The sequence below is a fragment of the Pseudonaja textilis genome, chromosome Z (genome assembly GCF_049901715.1).
Source record: "Pseudonaja textilis isolate UNSWEBS1 chromosome Z, rPseTex1.2, whole genome shotgun sequence".
NCBI classification, from domain to species: domain Eukaryota; kingdom Metazoa; phylum Chordata; class Lepidosauria; order Squamata; family Elapidae; genus Pseudonaja; species Pseudonaja textilis.
The window spans coordinates 27,700,855-27,715,287 of record NC_142008.1 but is presented as its reverse complement, the minus strand read 5'-3'; positions in this window follow the sequence as shown (position 1 = coordinate 27,715,287).

The following is a 14,433-nucleotide window of genomic DNA, read 5'->3' as shown; positions in this document are numbered from 1 at the left end:
GCAGAACTATTCATGAGCAGGAAACTATGGTCACACCTTGACAGGCTGCACCCCACTTACAACCCTGAAAAGCCACCAGACTCTTCCAGCAAGTACCGCATATTCACGACAGCGGATCTGGTATACGCTAAAAACTTTACAGGGGAACCGCTTTGGGTACCGGCAAAAATAACCCAAACAATGGGGCCCCGGTCATACTGATTAGAAACAGAGGACGATAGAAGCTATAAGAGGCACATAGACCAGCTAAGGTCTAGAATGATAGCCAGAACCTCCAACCAACCAGGGAACGTAGAACAACCAAACACACCAGAACTACACCAAACATTAAGCAATAAAAATAAAAACCAAACCGGAGAGGGGGGAGACCCCTCAAACACGAATAAGAGGGGAGGGGGAGACCCTCCAATAACACAACAAACGCTAGCAACAAACCACCAACCAACATCACCCACAACCCCAGTAAGGAACCACAACTACTTACCGGGAGACGACTTCGGCAGAAGGGAGCAGGCAGCAGAAAACCAACGTGAAGCCACTCCAGAAGGGAACAGCCAAGCCGACTCTACCAGCCCGGACAGGACAGGACTCAACCATCTCGGTCAAACCGGGCGGGAACGGCATGGCTGACTCACCCTTCCAGGAGGTTCCACAGAGAAGGACAGGAGCAACAACAACCCCGTCCGAACCGGCCGAAGACAACGACGCAACTAAACTGCGCAGGTCAAGTAGATACCCTAAAAGCCCCGCCTACTTACGTGACTACGTAACATAGGATGGACTAAACCAAGAGGGGAGGGGTGTTCTATACTTGAGATCCTGCAATCGGATTGGCCACCCAGACAGCTTGCTGATTGGCCCATTTAACCTTTTCTGATTGGACCATAACATTACCATCCGATTGGTCCAGCTAGATGGCGGGAGATTCAAGGGGCCGTCATTGGCTGCTAGCCACAAGCAGCTGGCGATAAAAGAGGCTGCCACGGCTCTGCGGTTAACTCAGACTTTATAAACTAAATAAAGAGCTGAAAGTCACACTGGTCTTGAGTCTCTTTTCCTGCGATCTAACAGAGTGTGTCATATAAACCAAGAAAATGTTAATGAATTTCAAGAAGCATGTCATAAAATCCCAGCCACAGACTATAATTATCACAAGTGATTTGATTATCACTTGTCTTTTACATCTCAGAATTTTTCCTCATCGCTAGACTGAATATGCCACAGATTAAAAGTAAATTCTTTTGTATGCAAAATATAAAGCCTGGTGGAATGTCCATAAAGTTGTAGGCAAATACCAATTTTGGTTTTGCTTAGATCCCATTGTTTTAACTATAGATTTCTTTCAAAAAAATTTCAATTGTTTACAAATATTGCATAAAAACTCTTATAATTTTTCATCCATATTTTCCTATTTTTTTCCTAAAACATATACTTTTCTTAATGTCCCCTTTTTCTTGGACAATTATTTAACAGATTGTATTTTAGTCAGTATTTCTATTTGGATTTCAATCTGCAAATGTGTTCTTTTGAACAGAAAAAGAACCTGTGATTCAATTCTTACTGTCTGATTAAGCATCTTATTATCTTGTGTTATTGTTCAATTATCTTGGGCTGCCAGGTTTTTTTTATAACTCTTAGCAGACTGATGAATTAGTTTTTCTAGACATTTCAGTAAAGCAAGCAGCAAACTCCTGAATTGATATTTTGTTTTAATCAATACAAACACATAGATGTCTATACAAAAAAAAAAATCCTGAATCATTTACCTTCCATTTCCATATTAGTGTAAGTCAATATAAAAACAGATTTCATTTAACTTCAGTAGTAAAACTGATTTCATTTGCTGCCTAATTGTAATTGGGTTTCAAATCTGTCTCATTTAAACTTGCATATCCTGGCTCTTACATGGTATTCTTGGAAGTACACAAGACATTTTTAAATAAACCTTTAACCTCCACAGAATTAATCACTATTTATGTCCACATTTGTGGACATGGGACAAAAAGGCATTCTCATAGTACTCTGGCTTCAGAGGTCTCAAAATTCTTAAGGAATGATAGAGTGGAAAATGAAATAATTGTTAGGCTTTATGTCTCTTATGTATTAAAAGTAACATTGAGATAATGTTAAACAAAAGTTAAAGTTTTTTTCCTCCTCCCCTATGAAAAGAATTATGGGTTGCTCGCTCACTCAGTCAAAAGTATTAGTGTTGGGCCATTTGTGCCATCTCACCAAAAACAAACATGTGAATGTTTTCTAAATTCATTTTTTAAGTTAAATAATTAATTTCAAGACGATATTTCCATCTCTCTTTCTTATCTTAGAAACACTTTGATATTCTCTACAAAGCAGAATCATTTCCACTTAAAAGACCACTTTAGTGTAAAGAGATAATTTAACATAAATGCATGTCTAAAAACATGCTCCGTGTTTGTGTTTCTCATTAACTATCTCAGGAGTTTGCAAAGGAAAGAGACCAAAAATACTAAATATGACTACTACAATTACATATTTTAAAAAAGGAGGTAAGGCATTGATCACAGGATTGTGTTCACCGTGTTGATTTTTTTTTACCTGTACGCACCCCTATTTATTTATTTATTTATTTAAGCATGTTTTAGATAACAGATATAATTAAGAACATGATTATGAGTATGGGTATGAATAAAAGGGGACATTAGGACAGGGATGGTAGGCGTGTTGATGTTATTATGCATGCCCCTTACAGAGCTCTTAGGAATGAGGTGAGGTCAACAGTAGACAGTTTAAGGTTAAAGTTTTGGGGGTTTGGGGAAGAAACCACAGAGTCAGGTAGTGCATTCCAGGCATAGACAGCTCTGTTGCTGAAGTCATATTTTTTGCCATTGAGTTTGGAGCGGTTTATCTTAAGTTTATATCTATTGTGTGCTCATGTATTTTTGTGATTGAAGCTGAAGTAATCATTGACAGGTAGGACATTGTAGTAGATAATTTTATGTACTATGCTTAGGTCAGACCGAAGGCAGCGTAGCTCTAAATTGTCTTAGCCCAAAATTTCAAGTCTGGTGGTACAAAGTATTCTGTTGCGAGTAGAAGAGGACTCTTCTCGTGAAATATCTCTGGACTCTCTCAATTGTATTACTGTCTGATTATTATAGATCTAATAATCCTGAAATAGAAAAAAAAGACAGAATCACACATGTGCATAGAAATCAGACATGTGACCTAAACAATTATCTTATGTTTAATGTAATGGACCAACACATTACAATACTCAGGTTTTGGAAAGTTAAAATGGCTATTAAATCTCCTAGTCAGCATGCAACAACACAACCAGGACCAAGAAGAAATACTTCTACAAATATTGTTAACAAAATGGAGAGGAGGGGGGATATGTTTGATCAATATATGGTAAGGCAGTATTTCCATGTCACCTTTGTCATCCTAGCCACTCACCAAACCAAACTACCCTTGACCTGTCAGTGAATACCAAGGAATAGAACAAAATTCCTTTTAATTTTTTTCACTGATATTTGGGCTAAAACTGACTAGCCACATTTCTTGCTAGGAAGCTGGCAAATATAAAATTAATCAAAACCATAAAGAAATCCCCCTTAAGATATGGAAATCCCTTAAATATACTTAGGTTTCCCAAGACCCATCATTCAAGGTCAAAATTTCCAGCATACAAAGAGGTACAGATTATCATATGCCTCAGGAACCGATAACTGCACTTCCTCCTTACCAAATTTAGCTCTCAACCCCCTGAAGCAAACCACATTCACATGCTCTCTGAAACAAAGACCATATTTTACTACAAATATTTTCTATCCTTGTCTTTCAGTGGATAGCCATCTTCAATTGCTAAGTTGTTCCATTTAATATCAAATAAATTCTACTTCTGCTTCAAATATGTGTCCTGTGCTCATTGGCAGGACAAGTCTTGGCATCCAAACTGGCCTGAAGAGAGCAAGGGTTAAAGGAGGTCTGAGTAACTCTCTATGAAGGTGAAATGAGAGTTAGATAGAAAGGAATCTGACAGTAAGTAAACTTTCCATGTCCTGGTCATTTTATCTAGTTAATTTATTCAGGAAAGGGCAACCATATGTGCTCTTGATATCTTGATTTGCACTAAATCTATAATTTTTTGAAACAACCAATTATTAAGGATTTTGGAAGGTATGGTCCAAAATCATTTGAGGGTCATCAGATTATTTCTTCCTAAATAGTGTCAAATAGGTGTCAAAGACACCTACATGGTGTCTTTGTTCTGCATTCTGAGTTGTTTTTAAATGAGTTTAAATCACTGTTCCCAAGCCAGAGTTTGAAGACCATAACCCCACTATTACTTCTTTTTTTAGACTTCATGTTTAACCATGAGCGGCAATATTTTTAGCAAATAATAATAATCATAATAATGTCCTCATGTTTTTGAACAGCTTAGTGCACCTAAACTGCAGCAAACAAAACAACAAATAAAAATGATTCAAAATATTCAATTCACGTAGCCCATTTTTGCGCTATCATAACATTATTGTTCTATATCTGCAGCTTCCATCATTATAAGAAGAAAAACAAAATCTCTGGTAAATAAATAATCAAACCCCCACATCTAAAAATGAATGTATGACTACATGTGTAAGCTAGCATTTCCCTGTCTCTGATTTGCTATCATTGTACAAAAAGATTGGGCTAAACATAAAGTTAAAGTAATTCACACACATGGATTATAAAGGAAAAACAACCATACCATCTGTATTTGCTGAATCAGTAGTTTCCCTTTAGAGCAGGGGTGTCCAACCTTTCACCTTCCCTGGGCCACATTAGAAAAATTAAATTTGGTTTGGGCCGCACATAAAATAATATAACAGTAACGATACCTGATCATCCAAAAAAACCATAGAAAACATAGTTAACATATTAAATTTATTTGGAAATGAAGTTAGTGAGATGTTTTTATTATTTATTATTTATTAAAAATTATTTATTTTTTATCGCGGTTTTATTATCATGGTTTTTTTATCACGGTTTCTTTATCACGGTTTATTTTCCAGCCAAATTTTGCGGGGAGGGGAAGCTCGCCGCCTCGCGCCTACCTCTCCTCCTGCAAATGGCCCAGCTGGATGAGGCAGGACTGGAAGGCAGAAGCAGCAGCGGCGGTGGCGGGGGAAGAAGCGGCGGCGGTGGTGGGGGCAGAAGTGGCAGTGGGGGTGGCGGCGGGGGCAGAAGCGGGGGCGGGGGCAGAAGTGGCAGCAGGGACAGAAGCAGCGGCAGGGGTAGAAACGGTGGCGGGGGCGGCGGCAGCAACAGCAGGAGGTGGCGCTCTGACAGCGCCCACCTTTTCTGTTGCTGCTTGGCCTGGCGCTCGCCTCGCCCCGCCCTGCACCTGCCTCTCCTCCTCCTCGCTGGCTCTGGCATGAAGGTTAGGGTGGGCACTGGGCCGCATTATGAGGCAACCTGGGCCGCATGCGGCCCCTGGGCCGCGGGTTGGACAAGCCTGCTTTAGAGTTATCCGTATATCTTTCATATTAGCTTGTTTCTATATTAACAATGCTACATAGATTCTTCACAAATTCTTCACATTAAAGTACTAAGACTTCAAATATAAAATAACTGTGTTAAATTATAATAAATTTATCTTATATGGACAACTCCTGACAACATTATAGATTGAATGTTCTTCAAAACTGTTACAGTTTATTTCTTTTCCTACAGGTTATTAGGGAGGGTTCCGTCCAGGTGACCAGAGAAAGGATGTACCAAAATACAGAGGAACCAAGTTCCTTTACTCCTCTCCCCATACCTTCCTTCTGCTGCTTCATGTCACAAAGTTCCTGTCAGCTGTTTGAGATAGACCAGACAGGAAACATAACAAAATGAGTTAATTTGACTGTATTGTAAGATTACATTAACATACTCTTGCAACTCTGAAAGTACATATCACCCCTCACCCCCATCTCTCTTTTACAGCCCAAGAAGCTAAGGTGAGTTTTTCAACCTCCCCACATTTCTATCATGGGCTGTTTTTCTTTGACTGTGCCTTTAGCTGAGTCTTGTTGTGCTGTCTTCCAAAGTCATTCTCACATAACAATTCCTCAGTAAATCAAGCAGTTGCCTGGGATTGACAAACAGAAAAAGGATGCTCAGGTTATGGACCAACGCATATGGTATCATCAATTGCAAGTTCAACCATACACCTGGCAGAACTACCGTGTTTCTCCAACAATACGGCCTCCACCAATAGGAAGGCCCAGAATGATTTCTAGGCATGAAATTAAGCCCCACCCCCCAAATTTAGGCCTATTTAAACCATGCGTTTCCCCACCATTTCTCACATCGTTCATTAGAACTACACGAGGTGAAGAGAAATGGGAAGGGAAGGGAGGGAGAAAACTTGCCTTTAGGAGCACCATGCAGGTAGCCTAGGCTAGAATACCCTGATCTACTACCGATAGAACATCGGCCGATAGAAGCTCCCCAAAGGCGGAGGTCACCAGCTGCTTCTATCGGCTGGTAGAAGCGACCTTGGGGTGAGTGCCCATGCACGCTCGCTTCACCACAAGGCCGTTTCTATTGGCCAATGGAAGCTCCCCAAAGGCAGAGTCACCAGCTGCTTCTATCAGCCAGTAGAAGTGCCCTCAGGGGCAAATGCTTGTGCACACGCCCCTCGCTATGAGGCCATTTCTATCAGCCGATGGAAGCTCCCCAAAGGCAGAGTCACCAGCCGCTTCTAAGGACCAGAAGAAGCGGCTGGTAACTCTGCCTTTGGGGAGCTTCCATCGGCCGATAGAAATGGCCTCGTGGTGAGGGGAGCGTGCATTAGTTGTCGTTTAATCTTCCAGCAGGGCAGGAGAAAAAGCACACATGTAACTGTGTCTGGATAAAAATTGTGAGATTGTGACAGAGGGAATGGGAGAAAAGGCCTTAGCCCAAATGTGTTTTTGTTTTGCTTTCCTGCCCATTCTCTGATCAATCTCTCCAGGGCAGCTTTCGGCCTAAAATCACCCAGGCCTCCCTCAGCTAATGGAGAGGGGAGATCTCCAAAGACCATCTCTAACCTCCGCCATTTGAGAGGACCGAACTCATTGCTTCTCAAAGTTAGACCTGCAATTTTTTCAAAAGTTCTTCTGAATGCCTTGGATGTCCAATGAAATCCAGAAATGTCTCATGATTGAACTCAATCCCCCCACCCAAAAGAACCTGCACCTTGTCACCAAGTCCCTGGTTTTACAGCTCCTCTCTCATCCCGAATTATGCTGAAATAAGGGATTCCGAGGCTGGTGTTGGTTAATTGGTTAATGACAGGTGCTCTTTCAGGCTCTCAAAGAGAGAGACAGAAAAGGAAGCATTGCTGAAGTTCTCAGACTCTTCCCTACTGTTAGCAACGCCACCAGTGAGCTGTGGCAGGATTGCCTCAGATCACGTGCAGAGTGCCTTTGTTGTTCAACTTCCCCGCCACGACTCAAGGATCATACTAAAATTAGGCCTTTCCAACCAGCCCCTGCAAATATTCGGCCCTCACCAGAGCAATAGAAAGGACGGTTTAGCTTCTCCCCGGCCCTTCTTCGCTCCAACTCCCTCCTGCCCTCCTGTGCCACGGCGGTGACCCTTTCACACTCACCCCACTTCCCCGCCTCATTCCCACGAGGACCGCTCCCACATCTCCTTTCCCACCTGATCTCCCTTCTAAGGGTAGCCTAGCTCTGCTGCCTCCTCTTCCCTGACCAGCAGCCCCCCTGCTCACCAAACCAGTGGCAGCAGCAGGTAAAGGGAGGTTGGCTGCCCTGGAACTTCGGCAGGGTGCCCGGAAAAGGTCTGGCCTGGGAAGGAGAGGGCAGCAGTGGGAACCCCGCAGATGCAGAGAGCTTCCCTCGCCAGAAGGGGCTTGGCTGATCCGGTGTAGGGATGAGGGCTAGCAGGGGTGGTGTGTGTGTGTGTGTGTGTGTGTGTGTGTGTGTGTGAGAGAGAGAGAGAGAGAGAGAGAGAGAGAAACTCAGCTTGCTTCCATTCTGCTAAGAAAAGTTTGCAGCCGCTCTCCCATGCGCGCTCCCCTTGCCACGAAGTCGTTTCTATCGGCCGATGGAAGTGGCTGGTGACTGCCTTTTGGGAGCTTCCATCGGCTGATAGAAATGGCCTTGAGGAGAGTGCGCATTGGGCGTTCCTCTCAGGAGTGCCCTGCAGGCAGCCACACCTCATCCCAAAGTGGCTGGTGACTCTGCCTTTGGGGAGCTTCCATCGGGTGATAAAAACAGCTTCAGGGTGAGGTGAGTGTGTATGAATGCTCACCCTAGGCTGCTTCTACCAGCCAATAGAAGCGGCTGATGACTCTACCTTTGGGGAGCTTCCAATGGCGGCCTCATGGAGAGGTGAGTGTGCATGGGGTGCTCTAGGTGGAGGTGCGCATGGGGGAAGAAATTAAGTCACCCCCGAAAAGATGTCCTAGCCGTTTTTTGGGGGCTCAAAAAAAGTAAGATCTGGCCATATTTTATGAGAAACACTGCCAAATTGATCATAACACTCCAAGTGTCCGCAGCATCCAAACATGCCTTGAAAGAACCAACTTAACTGCAAAGGCCAAAGATAACAGCATTCTTATCATGGATTTGCTCTATGATTCTCCAGTTTTCAACTGAAATGCTGAATAAGTCCAATCCACTCTACCTTGCTCAAGCTGAGGACCTATACCCATGATGGTGAACCTTTGGCATGTGTGCCAGAAGTGGCACTCAGAGACATTATTGCCGGCACACGAGCCGTTGCCCAGAGGAGATGTACTGTGTATGCATGTGCACCGCTTGCCCAACAGCTGATTGTTGGGTATCTGGTGCGCATGTGCAGGGTGGGGGTATGCAGGAGAAGTGCTTACACATGTTCAGAGGTGGGCAGGGCATGGGGGGTCACGTGCACATGCGCAGGGACATGAGGGACATGCATGCATTGCTTTCTGTGTGCTGGCATGTGAGAGTGTGCACACAAGCGCACACGCAATTATCGGCACAGAAGCCCCAAAAGGTTAGCCACCACTAACCTATACCATTCCTGACAAATGGCTGTCCAATTTCTTCTTTAAAATCTCCATTGATGGAACATCTACAATTTCTGGAGACAGTTTTCCAATAATTAATTGTTCTCACTATCAGGGAATTTCTTAGTTCTAGGATGGATCCTTGATCATCTTTCATCCATTACTTCTTGTCCTGCCCTCCGGTGCTTTGGATAATAGGTTGAACCCCTCTTCTGCTGACAACTCCTCAAATATTGGAAGACTGCTTTCATGCAACTCCTGTCCTTCTCTTTGTTAGACTACACATACCAAATTCCTGAAAATAAAATGTTAACAGTGTACTAACTATGGAATTAAATGGAAGTATTGCACAAAAATACAAAAAAAAGATAATACTTATTTTTAAAAACAAAACAAAGCAAAACAATTTCCTGGCTAGGACCAACAAAGTCTAATTTAGAAGTGTAGTGTTTGTTTTTTTTAAACAGATAATGACTAAACTTATATCTTTTGGCTCAAATATGTAGGTCTGTAGACTTCAAAACATTGCCAATAATTCTAGCAGCAAAATTTACAGTGGTTCTCATGAGCCTTTTTCACCCTTACATGAACAGAACTATAAATAGTTGCTGCTGTCTGGTGTAGAAAAGAATGTTAAATATTACAGGGAAAATTATAAATTAACAACTTTGCTTCTGAAAATACATTTGATAATTATGAAATTTCAAAACCAATTCTGCTTATTATCAGATTTTTATATTTGAGAATAATAATATCTTCCTCATTGTTAACTAAATTTATTCTCTCTGCTTTGGATTTTCATATGCACTTTAATATTTTTATGGTAGACAATTATATGCCTAAACAGATTACACAAATCCAATAATAGTCTGGGATGTGAGTTCCTGAAAGTTCCTAAACTACCTCCAATTTGTATTTGTTTTATTTTTAAAAAATATTATTTGGAATATTGAAAAGAATGCTGACACATCTAAGAGTTCAAAAGATAAGGCCTTTTCAGTAATCACATCTCAACTCTGTATTTCCTTCAGTGTCCATTTATCTCTTGCTTTTAAAACAATAGAAATAGAATTTAAAAATAGATATATTTTAATATGTTTTCTGCATATTTTGCTTCTGGTATTCTTATTGATTTTCACTATTTCAATCTGTTTTCTATGGTTTTTCTTTATTAATTTTGGCTACAGACACCTCAAAAACTAAAATTGAAAAATGCAGTATAAAATAAACAAATGTAAAGCATTGTGTTTTTTTAAACATTATTCAATTTGTAATCTTTTTACTCTTAGAATAAGATGTGGAGAAAGGTAAGTACTCACACCTTTTTTAAAAAAAATCAGATTGGAATAAGTAATTTATTTAAAATTAATGAAAAAGGAAGAATTATGTTAATAAAATAGCAACTAAATTTAATGGATTTTATATATTTTTTCAGACAGCATTTTTGTGTTTGCGTCCCTTAAGTTATCTTAGTTACCTTTGATCTGCATATTCTAGATTTGCTTTACTTAAAACCATAAAAACACAAATGTTTAGTAACTTAATTTAGCATATTTTTTTGTTTCCATCACTAGTTAACATTTAGTTGCTAGGGTGATTTTTTTTTCTCCTGGGACAATTTTTTCTTCAAATAACAGATGCTTTCCAACAGCATTTCTATGCTATTCTAAACTTGGTTTCAAAACTAATAACTATTTAATTATTCTAAATTAGCATAATTTTATAGCTATTAGATTGTGATATAATATTTCAATCAAAGGAATGTTTAGTGGCAAGTGGAAAAATTCCAATCAGTGCTTAAAATACAAGTTTTCCAGGCTGAGAAAGGGAACTTTGTGAAGACAGGACCACCATTGGTGTATCATTCTAAATTGTAAAAAAAGGAATTAAAGCTACTGTATTCCCTTGACCTTAATCAATGCCAAGTCCAGAAAAATTGGCAAACTAATCCTTTAGCAAGAATCCAGTTCTGACAAGGACCACTTGGAAAAGATTTATCAAGAGCAATTGCTGTCCTTATTCACGGTATCTCCAATTTGTTTAAAATAAATTGTAAACAACTTGGATTCTTACTGAAGGACTAGCTTGTTTGCTCAAATCTATTCCCAGACACTGGCAACAGTGCTAGAGTACACACAGTCTGCAGGCATAACAGCCAGGTTCAATTCCTAGTTTATTCCAAACAGAAATGGAAAGACCCATGATTGAAATTCTTCACAGATGTTGCCATTTAGTGTAAACACTCCTGACTGCATGGATCAATGGTGTGATTCAGTGGATATTTAACTTCTAATTTCTAATGTGTGTTTTTGATCTCTCTCTCTCTCTGGCTTACCTTTTGGCAACCTGGACAATAGGCCCAATTAAACTATCCAGGGCATGATATATACCTCCTTGTTGAATGGAAGTAGGGAACAATAGGTTTGTTGTAACTAGATAATATATATTAGGGGATTATGCTTATTATACTGGCTATAGCTCTTTTTCATGATTCATAAAAGTACAGTGACGGATATCATATAGGCAAGCCAGTTGGAAGACCAGAACTATGAGTCATTATTTCCTCACTGATACCTATCTAGAAGTCCCATTACTTCAGCATGGCTGTATTATTTATACTTTTGTTTACTGTATTTTATTGTGTTGGAACCAAGGTAACAACTTGTATTTTTGACCTGGTCTTAAAATATCACTTTAGTACACTGTTATAAAAAGTATCTGAAAACAAGAGAGGAAATTTAAAAAAGACAACTAGTTATCACCCACTGTTATGTTACATTCTACAGCTGTAACAATACTCATGTGATAGAATATCAGTTACTGTTAGAACAATAAATGCACGCAATAAATCCTGAAAAAGAAACCCGCTTTACTTGTTGATGTGTGAATTAAGACCATGTTTCTTTTTATTCAAATACTACTACTTTAAGCCGTAGAAATGCTTCGTAGTTAATTTAGAAATGTTTTGTTCAATTCTATTAATTAACAATTCCTTTGATGTTGTAATTAATTGCAAAAAGCCGCATTTGGGGACAGTTGAGATGCACAATGGGAAACTGGCAATTAATTCTGCTAATGTGATGAAATTAAAATGAATTGAAAGTTTTGACTTTTTCTATCTTTTGAGTAGTCATACTATTGCTGTTTCTCTCTTTGTATCTAAAATGGAGATAGGCTGATTCAGCTGAAGCCAGCTTGCAAAAATTTATCCATGCATCTTACATATTGCTTAATGTAAGTTTCAATTTTTTATTCAGGTGGGGAATTTCAGTCTTCCAGATATATACGCCTAGTACTCAAGTCAATTTGTTCAGTAGTGAAGTATGTTAGGAGTAATGATTCAGCAATATTGAGGGAGTCCTAGACTGACCATTATTTAAAATATAATGTCTTCATTTGGTGCCCCTAAACCCAGAATAGCACGAGGGAAGTAATCATGGGGAGGGCTTTCCAAAACATAAATATTAGGTGATAAAACTAAGAAAATCAGAGTTTTTTCCCCTAACTTTTGCATTCTGCTCATCCATAATGAATACTGTAATTAGATGATCAGTTTGGCCATGTTGATTGGCTGCTAAGAGAGAAACTGCCCAATAGTTGCTTTCCTTCTCATTCTCCCCCCTCCCCCACCTCTGCTACCTGTTTATTTGAAGAACTTTCATCCTACAAGCTCTACCTGGTGTGGCCTGGACTATTTTAATAGCAAAAATGACATTTATTTTGTATCATGCCTATCGTATTGCATACAAGCATACAAAGCCTCTTATGCCAATCTATTTTTTATTTACTAATAGTTTGTTGAATAATCCAGAGTTAGCCATAGTCCCAAAATATAAAATATTTTATAAATCATAAATTGTATTATTTCAAAAATGTCTAAATGTTCTTAAGTTCAACAGTAATCATTTTCATGACTGTGTGTCTTGTGTGTGCCTGCGTAAAACTCAATATAATATACTTGGAACTCTGCGAAATTAGTTATTACATTGACAAAAATACATAGCCAAAAAAAATACAATAAACCCTCATTTAATAAATTGAGATATAAGTTACTTTTTTCATTTTGACAATTCCCATTGTCAATAACATTAACATTTTAATGCAGATGATGTCAATTATATATGATATAAATTATATTTTATTTTTATTCATTAAATTTCTACACTGACTAACTCATCTAAGTGTCTCTAAAATGTTTTTTCCTCTGAACAACCCATTAACTCAAAGTTTACTGAACATGTGTTTATTTTGTCACATTTAACTAATGAGAAAGATAATAGTAAATGGATGAGTAGAACAATGCTACTGTGTAAAGCAACCCTCTAAATAAACATTCATTTATATGATTTGTTATATCTTTATATCCTTTTCCTCAAATTCTATACATTTTCCATCTATTTTTCTTCACAACAGCAACCCCATGATGAAGAGAGTGAGTGACTTGGTCTACAAAACAGTGCAATTTTAATGGCTGATACAGGATTTCTCATCCTCTGCATGTTCTCCAAATGTGCAGCTTTCAATTGCCAGAATTCTCAGCAATGGTTGAGGAACTCTGAGGGTTGGTCTTTATTCATCCAAAAGGGATTCAGACTAGAGAAGATATCATTAAACCAATGCAGTTGCTATTCTCAGTGTTGCTCTAGAATGTGTAGAAAAAAGGAGAAGACAGTAGTGCAGTGATATACTTTACGCAGAATAGGTCTGTCAAACTTGCGGCATCATTGTCATCACAATGGGGGTGGTCATGGCCAGCATATGACACATCCGGCCTGTGGGCCACGAGTTTGACATCCCTGATGTAGAATATCCTAAGCTCAACCCCTAGTATCTCTGTGCTGAATTAGCTTTACACTAAGCCATAAACCATGATTTATACAAATCACAATGACTAAATTCACTCATGGTCTTAAGCCATAAAACTAAACATAGGTATAATTTAGCACAGTATGATGAAGGAAATTGCATATCCTTTGTCCCCGCTTGTATTTAACCGTGGCACAGTCATGCTCTGACAAGTCAATTTTCCCGCTTTGTTCTATAACATTGCCCTTATATTGTGTCCTATCCAAATCTGAAACAGATTTAAGTCATCATTAGCACTAGTGATACAAAAAATAGTATTTTCCCCACAAACTCCAACACCATCAAAGGCCACCTTCAAAATACAAAAAAATGTGTTCTTTTTTGTCACCTGATACCTGGGAAGCAAAGGCAGGGGACTAGGAAATGGGGTCGAACGGTGGTGTGTTTCAGGAGTGTGTTTCAGGAGTCATTGCATGCTCCCTCTTTTATGATTGTTAGTCATTCTACTCCAATCTACTCCAACTTTTTCTTCTCAATTTTTCCTAGGCAGTGTTTTCTAGGTTTCTTCCATGCTTGTTCCCTATGCTACATTTTTGATACCAAATTCTTTCCAGGCTTCATTT